The 18,326-nt window shown below is 42.4% G+C and overlaps 1 long non-coding RNA gene across 1 annotated transcript; it reads right to left on the reverse strand.

The window, feature by feature from the left end:
- Positions 1–597: 597 nt before the first annotated feature.
- Positions 598–18,082, reverse strand: LOC115335805. Its single transcript, XR_003921539.1, has 3 exons — positions 17,995–18,082; positions 2,871–3,095; positions 598–1,326 (listed from the first exon to the last, which is right to left on the reverse strand). It is a non-coding gene; the product is annotated as an uncharacterized LOC115335805 (long non-coding RNA).
- Between the last annotated feature and the right edge of the window lie 244 nt (positions 18,083–18,326).

Genomic DNA, 18,326 nt, shown 5'->3' on the forward strand with positions numbered 1-18,326 from the left:
GAGAGAGGAGGTTAATGGGGGGACCATGAGAGATAAGAGTGATAAATTGAAAGAGGGGAGGTTCCAACTAACAAAAGAATTAAAAAAAAAAAAAAAATCACCATGAGACCTGTCCACATCGGAGGAAGTTTCCCAGTGAGGCTGCATTTGGAGGGTTGGGCTGGACAGAGCCTTGGGCCATCTGGGCTGTATTCAGTGTTGTCTCTGCTCTGAGCGGGAGGCTGGACCAGAAATCTCCTGAAGTCTCTTCCAATCTGAACTGTTCTGTGCTTCTGTGAGAAATTGCCAGTAGCTGGCTTTTGCCATTTAAAAACAAATGGTCAGGTTTCCAGGTTTCTATTACCAGGAGTTCAGCTTTTCAATACAAATAGCCATTTTTTTTGCAGAAGATTTTGGAGCTAAAGTCTTCAACAGGCGACCCTGACTGTATTCCTACACACCTCTCTACAGCTCTGCGTGAGCACTGTATTTACTACTCCTTCTCGGCCATGATCTGGCATAGCAGCAGCAGCACATCCACAGTGATGTGGGAGGCTGTTGCTATTACATGTAGCAACATTAAGGGTTTTTTTCCTCCACTGGCATGTTTACACTGACAGATAGGTACTTCTCTAAACCAGTAGCTCAAATCCTTACTATCAAACTTGTACCAAGGAGTGACTTAGTTCCAGTCTGGAACTCAAAATTTCTGGTGCACTTAATAGATGTGCACCTAATGAAAGTTCATGAGTTTCTGCAAGCAACTTGTTCTCAACCACCCATCTCAAGCCTCCACTCCCTTGAAGTGAAGGGGGAACCAACGCAGATGCTGCGTTGACTTCCATCAACATGCACAAGACATGGCTTTTGCAGCGGTTACTGCTGAGCCATGAAGTAACCACTCAAATCCTCTCCCCATTTTCTTCTGTTCTCTGCTCAGTTTTTCACTCTGAATTAAAAGTGCTGATGGGCTGCATTTGGCAGAACAATAGGCAAGCAACACAGGTTGCAATCTGAAAATTTGTTTCTGATCACCACTGCCATAATTTTATTGTTGCTGTTGAATGAGAATGTGGGTAAATTCCAGCAGGGAATGTACAATCTACCTCTGTGTTAGTAATTACTGATTTGATTTCCAGGTGTCCTACAGCTGAGTACTGTAGTTTCATGTTGATATAAGATTTTCAGCTTTCCTTGTGAGTTAATTATGTAAAATACGTACAAGAAATCAGCCATGAAAAACATGGAAATTCCCAGGTCTTCGTTTCTTCTCTTTTGTTCAAAATTCTGTTGAAATGGTGGGGTTGGGTAGACATGGCTAGGACAGGACCGAGGACTTTGTGCAAACTGAAGTCAACATATAAAGAAAAAAACCATGTTAGTTAGCAAGACCTTGGTTCTGACTGCCACAATACAAAGTGTTGGGGAAAGGGAGATGCACAAGTTTCAGTCTCTGTCCACCGTGCTTATGGAAAAGCCCTGTGCCACACACTAGCAGAACTGCTAGTGGTGAGGGCATTTAGTGCCAGTCGACAAGGATGGCCAGGCTGAAGGCACAGCCATTGCCCTCATCCACTTATTCAGAAAGGCTTTGGCATAATAGCTTTTAAAAGGAGGAAAAATTCTGTTGATCCAGACCAAGGAAATGCTTTGCAGTGCTTGCTGTCTATGCCTCACAGATATGAATCCTTCTTTCAATATGCAGCACTGTCAGCACAACCAAAATGGCAAGAAGATACCATGAGAAGTGCACAGCAAAATGGTATGAAATTGTTTTTTTATACCTCAGGATGCTTCTTTCCGCTGAATCTATCTACTACTTTTAAAGTGACCCTATGCTTTTAATGAATACCTTCTTGCTTTTGGGGCTGCTCTGGATAGATAGAAAGGCAGGTAAGGATTAAACAGGAGGAAGTCCTTGATGTTGGCGAAAAGGAAGGCTTTCGAATCTGAAATTCACTTGAGCAGCCTGGCAGAGCCAAAGGGATGTACCAAGTCCCCCTCCTAATACTATGTCAACGAGAGCCTAAAAATCAAAAAGGTGACCCATCCCATGGGCACTTTAGGCAGACCGCTGCAAATAGAGACTAGCTAGGACACACAGCAGTGACATACAGCCAAAAAGTAGCTGGTCCCTGCAGAGCCCCAGTGCTGTCCCAGATAAAAACCCAAGCCAGGTTTCTCCCCGAGCGTCTGCTCTGCTCCGCTGCCACCCCCTATGGCTCCAGCAGAAGTGCTGCTCTCTGAGGCCAGCTTTGTGTTGTGTTTGGCACGCAATAAGGCCCTGAAAATAATCTCTTGTATTAGCTGAAACCCTCTCATGCCAACTTCGTGATCCCTCTGACATATTTGCTGCCAGCTTTTGGTGTCAGTGTGTTGGCCCGTGTCTCAAAGCAGCTACATTTTTAATGCTGCACAATGCGTACCTTCTCTCTGTGCGTCCCTCCTCACTGGGCGTCCCTCTCTTGTGGATGAGCAGGACTCGGGGAATTTGGCTGGATCAATGCTTTCCCCAGTAAAGACTGGGGACTGATGGAGAAAATGATCTGTTATCCCCCACAGTGTGTACCAAAATGGCATGTGGTAAGTCTCATTCTGATTTCTAAAATGCTGGATAACAGCCACCGTCTCTGCTCCTCCAGCCCCATACAAACTCTTGGGGACTGTCAGTTCTCCAAGGCCTTATTTGAACAATTCACTGAAGAACTGGAAGGGATAAGGTGATCTAAAAACACAGTAAAATTCTCCAAAAAACCCGGGAAGGTTATTGTTGTTTTTCACCATATTAAGAAATAACTCCACTCGATAGAAAAATAGTATCAAAACATTGAAGGGAACTGAACAACCACCCTTACAAAAATAAGCTTATAATCCTAATCAGCTGAGCATACCTTGAAGCAAAACCTGAGTAGGTGTAGAAAAGCAAAAGGTTTAATGTCCTCCTGTAATCTTCTTCTCCCAGGGGCCAATTTTCACTCCATCTTTAGAGAAGCCAGCTGTTTTGCCTAGGTGGGTTTTACTGGGCATTAACAGAGAGCCAGGCAGGAATCCCGTCCCTGGTGTGGACCAGCAAAAAAGGCCCTTTAGCTGGTGGGAGGTAGAAACTGGTTTCAGTCCTGTGATGGAGAGCAATTGCAAGGCAGTTATTGAAACCAATCTTTGCTTCGCCCTGCAGAGCTTTAGTGACCACAGGGCTGCGTCGTGCCGTACCAGCCATCGGCGTGCCAGATAGTCTGGGACCCTGAGGTATAGAGATGATTGCCAAAAAAACCAAGCTTTGTAATAACAAGAGCAAAACTGAAAGCAACAAAAGGATGAAAGCATTGCAACGGAGAAAAATAGAAGATGGCCGCAGCTATGGCACAAAGCTGTGAGGAGCATCAGCGACCGGGGAGCACTGTCCAGACAGCATTGGACATGCACCTGCAGAGCAACCCAAGCCATTCATCAACTGGAAAATTAAAGAGCATCTCTGTTTTTCTTTAGCCCAGCCTACTTTCCTGTATTCGAACCCATCACTGAATATTTTGCTACAATGGATTAAATATCTCAGGTGGCATTTCACTGATACAATGAAAACAGCAAAAGATGTACAGTGCTGGAAAAATTCTTCTGACTCAGCATCTCAGCTGTACTTCATAGTGTTGGTATTTTTCTACCAAATACCATTTGGTCTCCTGAATTAAGAGATCAATCTTAATTTTGTCCACAGATGGGGAAGGTTTGCTATTTCCATTTTGTCTACATGCACAAAATAAAAGCAAACTGTAATTTATTTTTTGTGGACAAAATGAGTTTGGGTTCTTTCACTTTTCTTTTGGCATTCTTTCCTGTTGACAGCATGATTTGCACAAAATTACATTCTGTTGATAAAAATGTGCTGAAATGTCTTTCAGTTTCATTGACTGAATGATTTGCAGTAAGAGGTTTGACAAAATGCATGTTGTCGACAGAATGAAATGGGGCGGGTGGAAGGAAGAATACACTTCAGACATATGGAGTGAGCAGTTATACACTTACATGGTTTCTTAAAAACTCTGCTCAGAGACTATTAGAAAGGATTTTGTGGGATTCAGAGAAGACAATAGTTACTTTGGAAAATCTCATTCGCACAGATACATCTGGCAGTGGGGAAAGGCATAAAGAAAGCTAATGGGTGCAGAATTTGGCCAGAGATCATTGCAAGTGCTGTTATACTTCTTTAGATGTCTTTCTATCCAAATAAATTTCCTCCATTAAGTTTACAGATTTCCTCATTCAGCTTTTAAGGGAATACTTGTACTGGAAATGAATGAGACAGGGAAAAGAAGTATGTTAAAATTTATGAAAACATCTGTTGGAAGTTCTGAGAAAGATGCTTTTGTTTTAATCATCTAAGCAAGATTGATGGGTTTTATCAGAGCTAAGTACTGAAGAGTCCCAAATGGGCTCTTTATCCCAAAGGCGAAGCACTTAAGCATATGCCTAATTTTAAGCATGTGAATAATGACCTCATTGACTCCAGTGGAAAACTCAAGTGCTACAAGCTGAGTATCTTGGATTCTAAGATACTTTGGACTAGTGTTAAAATCATGACCAAATTGTACCAAAAAAATAATCTTGAGCGTAACCTTACAAAAATATTATAGTTAGGACCAAGTGTTTTTGGTAAAATAAATCACATTAGGTATATGCAGCTTGTTTTGATATGGTCAAATACATTAGGATAGAAAGACACTTACTGATAAAACAAGATAAATATTCATTTATTCAAGGAAATTTACTTGATAAGCCTTAGGTGCGGTAACACAGAGAGGATCAACCTGGTGGGTAAGCAAAAATCTGTTGTCTGTGGTGATATTGCTTCATTTTATCCAAAATTGTTCATTACACAATATATTTACTGCTTTAAGTCAATTCTGAAAAGAACTTTAGCACTTTTTTTTTCTTAGCTGTTTTCTCACAGCAGCACCCTTTCGTTGAGCACCAAGTCTGGCTGTCAGTCAGAGAGGAGGAGGAAGAACAAGAGTCAGACCTGCGCTCTCTTTCAAAAGTGGTTCTGTAGGTGCGGTAATGAGCTGTGGCTTCTTTTGGGAAATTTGGTTTGTGAATTAAATTGTTGATGGTGCTAAGTTTCCATTGCAATGTCCAGCTCAATTTTCTTTAAAGGGCGCTATGGGTATCAGAATATGGTGCCAAACTACCTTAAACCACTATTCCAGACCATTATTCTCATTTCAGGATGTAAATACTTTGATTCCACCCCCACACTAAAAAACCCCACTGGCAGGAGCTGGATCAGGGAAATAAACAATAGCACCTCATGTGCATATACTCAGTTCATTTCACCCTGCTGTCAAAACCGATTGCATATTTCTATTCAAACAACAAATGTATCAAAACGAAGGAAACGCCTGTGCAAAAAGCTGCTTACACAGGGACAAGCTCCTTGTGGCTGGCTGTGCTGGGGCACTGCAGAAACTGAGGAGCGAAGTGGGCTGTGGTGGATGGGCTGGAGGAGAGAGGGAGTCCAGCATGCACCTCAAATTAGAGTAGACTTTGGATTGCTCTGATGTTTGGGGTCCTAAAAGAGCTGATTTTCAGGCGTCCCAGCCTGACATAGCATTTAACCTGGAAGCTGGGGGAATGAGCTGAGGAAGGACCAGACGTGTAAGCTAAGAGCATCTTCATGGCACCTATCATCTCTTCTGTTCTGATGAGACCAATGTTCATGATCTTTTCAGACAGGCATTAGCCAGGTGACCAAATGCTACCGTGCTTGACTCATTCCATACTTGCACCTGGTGGCTATTGATCCCTATTTTTGGAAAGCCTTAATATACGTTGCACACTCCCCTTTTGAATGGAAATGCTGTTTAATGGCATTTAACAGTGCAGGAGTCACAGCTGCAAAACAAAATGTTTTACAGAAATTTTGGAAATTGTTTTTTTTGGCCATGAAAAAGCTTTTTCTATTTTGCTTGAATGATATAACCATTTTTTTAGCTCTTAAGCAGTAATTGTCATCCAACTAATCAAGAGCTGTAAGTGCAGACTTGTCTTCAGGCTTAGGATGGGATGGCGTTTTATGTTACGATGTACATACATCTTCCTGCTGAAAACTGCGTGTGCTTATGGCTGGCCCTACATATTGGGCAAATGTGGGTGCCTGTCTCAGGAAAACAACAGTCCAGGTAGATTGCTGTCCATGAACTCATGAAGAAGTCAGCTGGAGGGAGGATGCAATGCAGATACTATTGTCAAATACATTTTCTAGAAGGAAATTTGCATGGCAAAAAAATGATGCACAAAAAAGTTGGATTTTCCAAAGCCATGGGAAAAAAAAGGGAGTAATAGATCTGAAGAGAAATGGAGAACTTAGATCAAATTCCTTCAAAGCATATAAGCTATAAGCTGACAAAAGAAGTCCATCAAAGCAAAATTTACACTTGAATTTAAAACAGAGCCAGGCAGATTTTGCTGGAAGAGGGAGAAGGCTGGGGTACAGTAACTGAGCACAGAGCTAGAGCTTACCTAACCATAGAAGAGGATAGAGTCTGTCAGAGCATTTTCTAATTCTGTTTCTATTATCTGAGAGTAGAGCAGATGACAAATCTGTTAGTTCAGAGTGTTGACACAATACACTTTTATCACTTTTTGTCAACAGAACATAATTGTGTTCAGATTACCCCGTCACAGGGGAATAGCCATAAGATCATGCTGTCCATAAAAATAAATGTCATGTTCTATTTCTGGGAAAACAAGAGGGAAATAGGAAAAGCAATGCAAGAAAAGAAAAACCTTGAACAAAGTCTGTTTTTGGACAGAGTTTTAGTTATACAGACATTGTGATAGAGCAGTTGTTCACCCAAATCTGACACCCTCAGGCCCCTATTCTAGATGCCAAGCTCCTGTGTTTCCTTCCCTGCCACCCCATCCCACCGAATCCAAACACTTCAGTGATCTCTTCCAACGATCTTCTGTAACTGATGCCAACTACGAACCATGAGTCGTGTGTCAACAGCAGGAATTACAGAAACCCACCAAGGAGGGAGAGCGATGCTCTGCAGGGCTTGGACATGGTCAGGGAGTGGAGCAGCGAGCCTGATGGCAAGGCTTAGATGACAGGGAGGTCTCCAGTTTGAGTTATCTCCCTGACCGCCTTTGTTGTTGGACTTCAGGGGTCACCTTGCCAAAAACCTTTTGGAAGCACGACCCCTTTGGGGAGATGGTAGTTGTGGGGCTATCAGCTTCTCTCTCCCAAGCTGGATGCCCTCTGCCCACAGGAGGGAAGGCATTAAATTGCACCTTGCTCTGTTCCCACAGAAAATCATTGCACCTCAGGCATCCATTTCCTAGACAAAATGCAAACTCAGCTGCAGGAACATGTTGCATTTTTCAAGATTAAGCAAAGTGAGAACTAGTATTTTTAATAAAGCAGATGGAAATATTCAGTTGGCTTCGTTCTAATGGAAATAAAATCCTGCCCATCCATCATCTTTTCTTGCGACACTCTGGAGACAGCTGTAAATGGAAATCTGAGGGCTGAAGGGGTTTTCGGGCAGGTAGCGGTGTTTGTGCACAGCAGACAAAGGGGATTAGTCAGTATGGGGAGGAACCAGCATCACTTTGTGCTCCCTCATGGTCCAACACAGGTGCAGTCCCTCTTGATTTCCTGTAGTAATTACAGTATGAATCACAGCAATGCATTCAGATTTAAAAATAGAAACATATTCTTAGGGGGAAGAAACAAACAGAAAAACAAAGTCCGTTGTCAAAATCCAAACTCCATCTACCTTGGCCCAAATTTTCTTTTCTCGTAAAGTCATGTCACGTCTCACACCTTCCCATTAGTTTTTGACATGCTACTTTACCAGCTAAGAGACCCAGAGGGGATGGGGGCTGTAGGAGCCTAAAAAAAGAAATAATTAATCTCCACTGAGAGTAATGTGCTGCCACATATCACTCAGCGTTACATCAATAGCCTGATGGAGTCAGGAGAGGTGACTGAGAAGGAAACAGGAACTAGCTTGCGATGTTTGATGATGAAAACTGAGATATTTAAAATCTCCAGTGCCCATTTGCTATGCAGTCTGCTCAGATGCATTCAGTGTGATTACAGCACCCAGACAGAAGAGTGTCATCTTCTGTGCTCTTGGTGCCACTTTTATGGCAATTTAGAAAATGATCACATAGCGATGGAAACACTGATTAGTTAACACACACAGCCTCCGTGTATTCTGTTCATGCAAATCTTTGAACTTCTGGAAGCCGTTGTACTGAGAAATGTCTATCCCATAGGTAGCTATGATTATATTGCTGTCTTTATTATTTACTGAGTGACACTCTATGTAAGTTTTGTGCGTGACACAGAAGGTCTCATGTCTAGAGGAGCAGCTACATCTTAGATGCAGAGAAGGTACTTATTAAAGCAAAAGGCTGTTGGGACAAAGCATCTGCCATCCTCCTCTAATTGCTGTCAGCTTTGGAAAGGAGGAGTTGATACCATATCTAAGCCTGAAGTCTAACAGGGCTGCCATTTCGGTTTGAGTTTTCACTTCTGCAGCCCCAAAAAGCCATTTAGGCTGAGATCCAGAGTGACCCTGGCAACTTCCCACAGGTTAATTGTGAGCAGGTGCCCAAATAGACTGTCCTCTCTACATTACCCAGCCTACCTCTCCTCCCTGACCCTGCCTGTGTCTCGTTTACAGTCGCATCACACAGTGGTGCAGCCTGTGCCATCTTCCAACTCACCCAGATGCACTGAAGCTGCTTTAGTAAGGAAACTATTTTTGCTTGCACAACTGGAGCAAGGTAGGAGAGTACAAAAAGCACCCAAAAGCCCCAAAACCTGAATATTGAGCAAATCCTAGAGACAAGGAACAGTATGCATCACTCTAAATGGTTTGCAGGAGGCATGCAGCCATAGCAGGGAGGACAGCAGGCTGCAACCCACTGCTTCCAGTGCTCTAACTGACTAGTCCCTTATCCTGTCCTAGTTATCTCAGCACACTCCCATTCAGTGAGACACCCAACCTTGGAGTTTCACTGTGTGATTTGCAGCCAGGTTTTTTTTTTTTTTTGGTTTCTCCACAGTTTCCATCAGCTACAAAGCAAATGGTCTTATTTCCCCTTGATTTGGGTATGGAGATATTTATATGAAAGGATGGGAAAACGGCCATATGCGCAGCTAGATACCCAGAGGAACGCCACTAACGGTGAGGATTCAGTGAGCGAGTAGCTGGGAATTAAACTGATGTTTCAAAGAGAGAAGGGGATAAGGTGTCGTCTGGTCACAGCTGTTCAGCCGCTCAGATGAGACGCAGAGGGTTTCTCAGGTGGAGCAGGCAGGAGGGAGGCACTGAAACATGTTTTTATCTTTGCTACTGTAGAGTCTAAATGAGATCACAGCAGAGTAGCAGCAACAGATGTTCGCTCCAACCACTGTGTCAACATCCAAAAAATCAGTATGACAGCTAGGTATCACCCCCAAAGTATCATATTTGACAAAGTGGCCCTGGAGCAGGTGGGTAGCTTCAGATAATTGGTTTTTGCTCCATGATGGGTAAGAAGTGTCCCAGCTCTCAGGAGATGCATTCAGGACTGGCTGCCACCTGATCCTGATGAATTATGGCTGAGTCTTAGATGTAGCCCTCAAATTGACACGGGACTGAAATGTCGTTAGGCAGATCATGGCAGCTCAACGGAGAGACATAAAAAGTGTATGAAGTTTTGAGAGTACAACAGCATAACTGGTATATACAGAGAAAAAAGCAACATTCCTCATCTCTTGCTTTGCTACTTAAAAGGGGAAACTTTCCTTTTAATTCATGAAACAAACATACCCGACTTTCCATTAAGTTTAGCTTACTGGAAATTTTTAAAGAAAACTTTAGCTCAAAGTAGCCAAAAGCAATGCCTTATTTTTGCATAATCACTGGTGCCAAGGGCTAAAATACAGAACTTTTTTAAAAATTAGGGGCTTTAAAAATAAGACATCAACATGTCTCTCCAATTTCATAGTCGCCGTTGTCCTTCTTACCTAATTTCTCTCTTTATTAAAAAAGACTGATTAGTCGTGCCTACTTGGTATGAAGCACGACTTCTCTTTATGAAGACTCCAGTATAAAAAAAAAAAAAATTAAATGGGGAGAGAAGAAACTAATAAATGATTCTGCTTGACACCTTGGCTAGTAATACGAATGTCAACACAGCCACAGTTCAGTGAGACACTTACATATGTGTTTATATTTAAACATGTGTTTAAGTCTGTTCTGATTCAGCTTTCTGCCAAGGACATACTTCACTTGTGGGACATATGTGACTTAAGAATATGTTAAGTGTTTCAGTGATTTGGTACCAGACCAATAAATGCCCTTCACAAGTAGCTGACTAAGTATGTGCAGTTATTTCTCAGATAAAGGGTGTTCACGACTCTACCATTTGGTTGCTGTGCTATCAGCCCTGCTGATCTTCAGGTGCTGCATTGACTGAAGGACAGAGGGATAGAAGGAGTCTCTGATAATCTGCCTCTGCATTTATCTACCTAGATTGTGCTTTGTAAGCCCTGGCTAGCTTGCTTTGATATCTAAGAAGAAAACCAGCAAATCTGCACTGCCAATTTGTGAGTTATGGATGGGAATGAAGTGTTCTGACATGATGGGCTCCAGTATTGGCCGAGCATGCTGTGGTAGGGCAGAGGGAAACATGAGCTAGACATGTCAAACAAACGTGCGAACATCTTCAGATGTGGTCTGGCATTTTAGTAATGATCTTTCCGATGGAGATGTCAAGGACCACCTTGGGTTTTCCAGGGGTTATGACTATGGTGCTCTGGAAGGAAACATAAGACCTGCCTTTGATGCAGCAAAAAGAACTCATGTTCTGGAGCCTTTCCTAGGAATTCAAGGAAAACTTTGGAAAATTATGGAACTGGCTGGAATCTTACAGTTTTGCGAATGACATTGCTTTGTTTGTGGAAGTCATCCCAAGCTGTGCTTTTTACATCTTTTTTCCTCTCTAGTGACTACATATGCGGTCTCAGCGTTAAGTATGCAAAGGGCCTTGCTGGGCAGCTGTAGGTGGTCCTGCTGCTTGTTAAACATGACAGTTGAATGTGTGGATGCACAGTAAATGACTGCAGTTCATCATCGCTTTTAGAAAGCTAATTGGTTACTAAGCTTTTGAAGGGTCAAACACATTAGTATCTAGCCCCACTCTGCTCTTTGAACAGCAAGTGGTTAGGAGCAAGTCTGATTAGCATGTCTCTTCACTGTCTTCCACTTCTGATATATACTTATGAATGACCTTTTGCTGCAGTGTGTGTGTGAAATGGGGAGAAAGACACAATCCCTATAAATAGCTTGCAGACAGAGTTAAAGGCTGTACTTTAAACAGAATGCATAATGTTTTTAAAGTAAATAATTAGGGCTAGCTTTGTGGGTCTGCATTTTAGTTAGAGTTTGAAGCAGAAGAAAAGCACCAGATTTGATTTTCAACCCTTCTTTCAGCTCAAATACGAGCTATAGACAAACTTCAATACGAGTGCATTTGTATCCAGGCTTGTTCAGTCTGTCGATGGCTGAAAATAATCCATCAGGATTATTTTTGCAGGATTTATTTTTCACAGTTGCAGCCTTTCTTGCTGAATGATGTGTTACTGATGAATCCTGTAGTTTCAGAAATGGATGTTTTGGGGTACTCCCCTGTCTTAACAGGACAGACCCCAATAACAACACTAGAGGAAATTATTTACTTGTGTGTTTTCTGAAAAGATAGTAGAACATCTGAATTGGCTCCAGGAACGTTAGTTATTCTCATTGTTTCAATTTTGAGAACAATTTCTTGTGGCCTGGCTGCAACTGGATGAACTGCTATATTGAACTGTCCCCAGAAGTCAGATAGATACTTATTTATTATTTAAATACGAGCTAAGAGCGGGAAACTCTTAAAATTCCCCAAAGCTCTCCTCTAAAAATAAAGATCCATTAGTTCATCCTCAATAAATAATTCTTAATTGTTCCCCCAAGTGAAATCAGACTCCTAATTTCTATCTCCCTGAGTTTTCTTCTTGGCTTTCTTTGACCGTGGGTGCAGCATTTTTGTCTTGTTCTGCCAGTGACATTCAAGTGTTAAAGCCAAACTTTGTGAAGCCATGCGGAGGGCAATGTCGGTTCCTGACGTAATTCGCATAGTAGCCTTGAATGACCCCCATCCACTCATGGTGACTTCTGTTTGTTTTGGCCAGTGCCTAGAGCTCCATTTTTCCCCCTCTATCTGGAAGATATCTTGCATATCCTCTCTGTTTATGATCATACTCGCCTCTGATGTTTCCTCTTTAGCATTGTTATCCATCTTCTGCATTAGACATAAACCCAAGGTCCTGAATGCTCTTAGTCATTGAAGACCTGATGGCACTTTTCACAAAAGGCAATGACTAACCTCCACGTCCTGGCCACAGGCCAACTTAGCTAATTACGCTCTGCCTACCAGAAATTCCTCCTGCGGTTTCAATGGTCATGTTGTTTTTCACTTTCTGTCCCAAACAGCTATTGAATAGATGCTGTTTTTCACTCCATGCTACAGTTCAGTAGTGAATGACACTTTAAGCTGGTAGCACTTTCTGCTTGTAAAATGCTTTGGGTCTTGGGGGCATGCTAAGGTGCTACATTTTTATTTTCAGGAAAGGCACCCATACAGTGACGGTCTCCAGTTTCTCCACACCTTGCCGTGGAACGATCCTGTGCCAGTACCCCATGTCTCCTTACTAGCTATTATTATGTCTAGCTATTCTTATCTTGCTAACATTTTATTAGAATGATTCCAGTATTTATTCATTTTCCCATCTTGCTTTTCTTGATGCCTTTAGAAGGAAGTGCTGGGGAAGGTGCTCAGCTACTATGAAACAACCTATGGACTGAGAGAGGTTATGTGCATTTCCAGCTGCTGAGAAACTCAGCCAAGGACTTTTTCCATATACGGGAGACCTTCTAATTTAAATGAGTACTATTAACTCTGCTTGTCTTCTGGTTGGTTTTTAGTTTAAAATTTAATTAAACATATGCCTGAATTTTTCTCAGAGTGTGTTCCAAAAGGATCCAGGGGACAGGAGACTGTGGTGAGACTTGGCAGGTAGGAGGGCTGCCCCTGTGAAGCCTGCTTACTCCAACTACAGAGTGCTCTCTCATACTCACCCTATTACCATCTTAAGGATATTTTCAGATCTCAGCTTTCATTCAGTCAAAAAAGATGTGGTGCAAAACAAAGGATACCAGGTGATGCCAAGATGTATGTGGGAAGGGTAGAGAGGATGTGTGAAGCACCAAGAATTATATGCCCAGGGATAATCAGATTTGTACCGTCTTTTCTACTCTTTTCTATTCTGTTTGATCATGGTTTGCCAAAATCAACAACACTGATTTTAATACAGGTGCCTTTGTTCCCAGAAACGGTCTGAATGAAACCTGGGATTATGAATTCTTTCCCACAGTCATACTGAACCTTGGGAAGATTCCCATGCAGTGGGTAATCCTTTTATTATTTATTTTTTCTTGTTCTGTTTGCTGTTATTAGCTTCTCCTATCCAGCTTTGATACTGCTGTTGTAGCATTTTGCTCTTCTACACCATGTTGTGACAGAGGGGCAATACCCATTACAGATGGTTGTAAATGCGCCTTTGATTGCTAATGTGTCTTGGAAGGTCCAATCCAAATAATATCTGAGATGTTAGTATTACGAATGCTGTAGGGAGGGGCTGCCAGCCTTAGTAGAGTCAAAATTTGGGATCAAGGCTGAAACAGAAAAAGGCCTTGGAAATCTGCAAGTTGCCTTCCACACAAGCCCTTCACGCACATTGAAATGTAGAATATGAGAACTAAGTATGAAAATTGAAGTAATGAAAAAAATTGCCCCAGTTTCATTGTTCCTTTAAAACTTGAATCTCAGCCCAAGATCACAAATAGGTCCTCTCAGGTTTATAGACCCATAAAGAGACCCAGGGCACTGTTCTGAGTAAACCTGGACTAATTGATGGCTTATTACTAAAAAAATATGTGAAATCTGTGGTTCTGCACAGTTCCAGTGTGAAAGCCGATGAAACTTGTTAAAATGGAAAGGTGGTTGGTGGTTAATCACATACCTGAGAAGCAAGTGATGAGAGTCCCTCTTAGGGAGGTTTTTTGGGACAAGTCATGTCACATCTCTGCATATCAGTTTTTCCATCAGTAATGACAGGGTGGGAGGACTTATCTACCCTACCTGCCTTCCTCATTTGCAAAATAGTTTGAAAATCCCTGGGGATGGTGTAATAAGTGTTAAATTGCTTCATTCAAAGCCATTTAAAGTTTCTGTCTTTAGAGGGGTAGGGAATCTTACCTTTTCTACAGTGACAAGGCAACAGCTGATCTATTATTTTGCATCCTATATATAGTGATCCATCAACACTGGGATCAATTTCCTGAAGGTCACCAGCTCTTTTAAATCCTGCCATCCTCTTTGAATTCAGATACTGTGGATTTGGCTTTTCTCTTCCTCACCTGCATTTTCCCTTCTTTCTCTTCTGATAAACACAGGCATTGCAGCTTTAAGATTTTAAGACCTTTCCCAGATGGAAAAGGTCATTTGTCTTTCGCTACTCAACACTTCCTTCATGAGTTCATTTAAACATTGCCAGACATCAGAAGAACAGAACTCAGCTGTAGGGTTATCTGTGTCTTATTCCCCTTTTGTGTAGGTGGCAAAACTGATCTAGAACAAAACTGTTTGGTTCCCATAGCAATTTACAACGTGTAGCGACCATAATACTGTACTCTTCCCACTCCTTATCTACACCTGTTATTTCTTCCTTTGCCACCCAGCTAAGAGCTATAATGCTGGCATTATTTTGAATGGCATTAAGCAGGCTATTCCCTAAGTTTCATGCAGTTTCTCACTGTTTTCGGTAAGGACAGGATGTACTTTTAATCTAAGTAGTAAAAAGCAAACACTTCATTAGCCACTTCCAGTTGCAGTCTCAATGAAAAGTTAATTAAAGGAGTGGAATGAAGGGATATTACAGCGCATCTACTAATCTTGGTGCATTATTTATATGAAATCAGTCATCAAAATTAGTCATGTGCATTATCTTGCTGTGTGTGGTCTGGTTTGAAATGGTGTGTTTGTTTCCATTCAGCTCCACTGGATAGAGTTAAGATACACATTTGATGTGTTACGCAGTTAGATCATATTTTGAAAGTTTATTGTGCTCTCTATCTCTCTGTATCTGCAGGCTCAGCATCAAGGGACCATTAAAAGCTTTCAGCTGAACTTTGCAGCGTGTCTGAGATGAGACAAGTGACTAAAGTCATCCTTTCCCAGAAGTTAGCAGGCACAGCTGCCGAAACGTCCACTGCCATGGGGCTGGCTGCCGGGACGTCACCTCCCAGCCTTTTGCCGCGTTTCACCACGCCGGCTGTCGGTGGTGCATCTGGCGGCGGGCTGCTGGGACGGCGCTTGCGGGCAGAGCGGTGGCCCGTGGAGCCCCAGGACAGCAGCGGGTCCGGTGAGGAGAAGGGCCCTGTTGTCCTCCCTGGCAGTGGCAGCGGAGGAGCATCGCTTGCACGCGGACCTGCGCCAGCCTGCAGGGTGCTGCCCGCTCCGTCGGGGAGCAAGATGCCCATGGCTCTGCTGTTAGACCCTCTTACCCGCTGCAGGTATCACACCTCCGGCTTTTTTCAACTTTGTCTCTCACTTTCCTCCTAGGTTGTGCACCAAGAAGAATCGAGGCTAACAAAGTAATTTCAGGTTCTTCCTTCGTTCTGGGTGGTCAATGAGCTGCTCCTTCCCTCCCCTCCTTGTCTCATCCTCTCCCACAGAGGAAGCAGATAGAGTTACGAATTTCAGGCGAGGAGAATAGTTTAAATGATCCGTCCTTAAGGTCACTGTCAATGCCGTTGCATAAATTCACCTACTAGGGGCTGCTGTAAGAGCAGTGCCGTTAACTGGAGACAGAGGGGTGTAGCGTTACAAAGCGCTGCATGGAAGTTGCCCACTTAAATCACTGAAGCATTTTAATTGACATTCAGTAACTCTCTCCTTTTCTGAGGGCTGCCTTTAATAGAGTGAGCACCGCTAATGCTGGTCATGGGGTCGCTCCGTGCTCCCTGCTACAGCTCCTGGCTTGAGCTGCAGCGACAGCACGGTCCCTGAGAAATGTCTAAAAATTTTGTCTATTTGCTGCGAAGGGGCAAACGTAAAAACGCAACCACTCGCTCAAGCACAACACATAGCTGCAAGCAAGTTCAGCTTCGACAGGAAAAGCTGGGCTAAGAAATTAGTGGCTGCATTGGCTGTGGGCTGCCCAGCACAGTGGAGAGTTGAGGCTCTCTCTGAGTTTTTCCCAGAAGCTGTGGGAGAACTTGCCTGCTTGTTTTGGGGAGCAGGGAAAGCAATGCAGGGAGGTGGGGAAGTATTCCAGCTGATCCCCTTCCCTTCGGTCCTTATGTTTCCTTATTGATGTCCTCCAAATCTATTGCATTTTTAAATGGGTGAAGGGCTTTTCAAATTGCACATCAACATCTACTTGTCTGAAGAAAATACGTTTTTGCATACACTCCTATAACATGGCAATCATTTCATTATCTCCAGCTTTACTCTGCAACAACAAGTAGGCAAATACTCCTTCACCATCACACTGCTTTGCTTACTTGTAAGCAACTGAAGAGCTGATATAAGGACACGATAGGGAATTCATCTTGCAGTCCCAGACCAGATATATTGATCTTACAGAATGAGGACCTGGGCTCTGTGCTTTTGAGCATCTTCTATTAGGTACATAGCTTCTCAACTAACTATAAACAATGGGGAACTTGTCCTTAAGCTGCAAAAGGTCAAAATGGAAGAGAGCAACTGCCAAGAAAGGGCATGGTAAAAGTCTAAAATGTATTTTAGACCAAGACACATTTCTGCTCTCTCTCTATATTTTGGAAATCTCTTATCTTGCAACAAATGAACATCTATAGTTGAGATGCACTATGCTCATGAGGGACTGCAAAGTGGCTTAAGGAACCTAACAAGTAGGGTGAGCTAGAGCTAGATATAGCCACTCTTGGTTCTGTCAGGTAGTGCCTCACTCTGCAAATAATCTAATTTTTTTCCAAGATTTACATCCCTAAGCTGTTTCTCCCCGTGAGTGAAAACTGTGATCCTTTCTGCTGTGCTTCCTATAAATGAGGCAGCTGGGGGTGAACCTCTCAGCTACAGCGTGAATGAAAGGGAGAATGCCAGACATGAAAAATCCTCTTGAAATTTCAGTGCAGCTTCTAGCAAAGCTAGGAAGCAAGCTACAGTCTAGATTATTTTCCATGTTTTATAACCTTTTCTCATTAGCTTTCTGGTTACAATGACTAACAACAGGGTCAATAACTTCAGTTTCTCACAGAGGCAAGATTCGTCCTATATTCCAGAATGAACTATAGCAGTAAGTATAAAATGGATATCTCTTGATCAAGGGTACATCCCCTCTGATTTTTCTCATAAGATATTAATAAGAGAAAGGCATTATCACATTCCATTTAACAGGTGTGTGGAAGAAGGGTAAATCTCATAATCATGTAATACCTTCTACAGTAATACCCTTCATCAGCTTTTGCTAATTATTAGCTGAAGCCATTTTCTATTTTGTTTTTCATTTAAAGCTGAAGATGAACTTCAGGAGACACCAACAGCAATTTATTTTCTAGGTTTTGCTTTCTTCATGCAAAGGAATGCCAAGGTAACCTCACAGGGTTTCATTTAAAAACAAGAGTTCAGAGGAAAAATACCATGGCTTTAGACCACTGCCTCTGTTAGTTTATTAAAATATTAGTCTTGTAGGTGTGTTAGATTGATTTGCCTTCCGTGGTGTTTAAAAATAGCTGTGAGAATAATGGGTTTCATCAAAAATCATTAACTGGGACGTTACTTTCATTTTTTAACCACAGAACAAAGTGTCACAGCCAGATTAAAGAAGCCAGAAAGCATTTGGAGTGCACACAAACAGCTAGCAATCTTTATATATACCTTAACCATGGAAAATCCTGAAAGATATTAGCCGTCTTCCACTGCAGATTGGTCAGAATCCCCAAGAAAGGTCAGGTTGTTCGAAGTGGCTGGTATTTGTACCAGCTGACATGAAAAGGCTCAGTTATTTATAGTGGTTCGCCTGCGTCCCCACAATGCTAGGGGACTGAATGAGATTGCAGAGATGAAAGGACATTTCAGTCTAACAACTGCAAATAGCTGTAGCTCAGCAAACTTCTAAATTATGGCATTACCAAGCAGGAGAGTTGCCCAGCTTAAGCACAGGTTTTAATCCTTCTGGGTACAATGAGATCCTATATGAACCATTTTTT

Source organism: Aquila chrysaetos, chromosome 25 (genome assembly GCF_900496995.4).
Source record: "Aquila chrysaetos chrysaetos chromosome 25, bAquChr1.4, whole genome shotgun sequence".
Lineage (NCBI taxonomy): Eukaryota > Metazoa > Chordata > Aves > Accipitriformes > Accipitridae > Aquila > Aquila chrysaetos.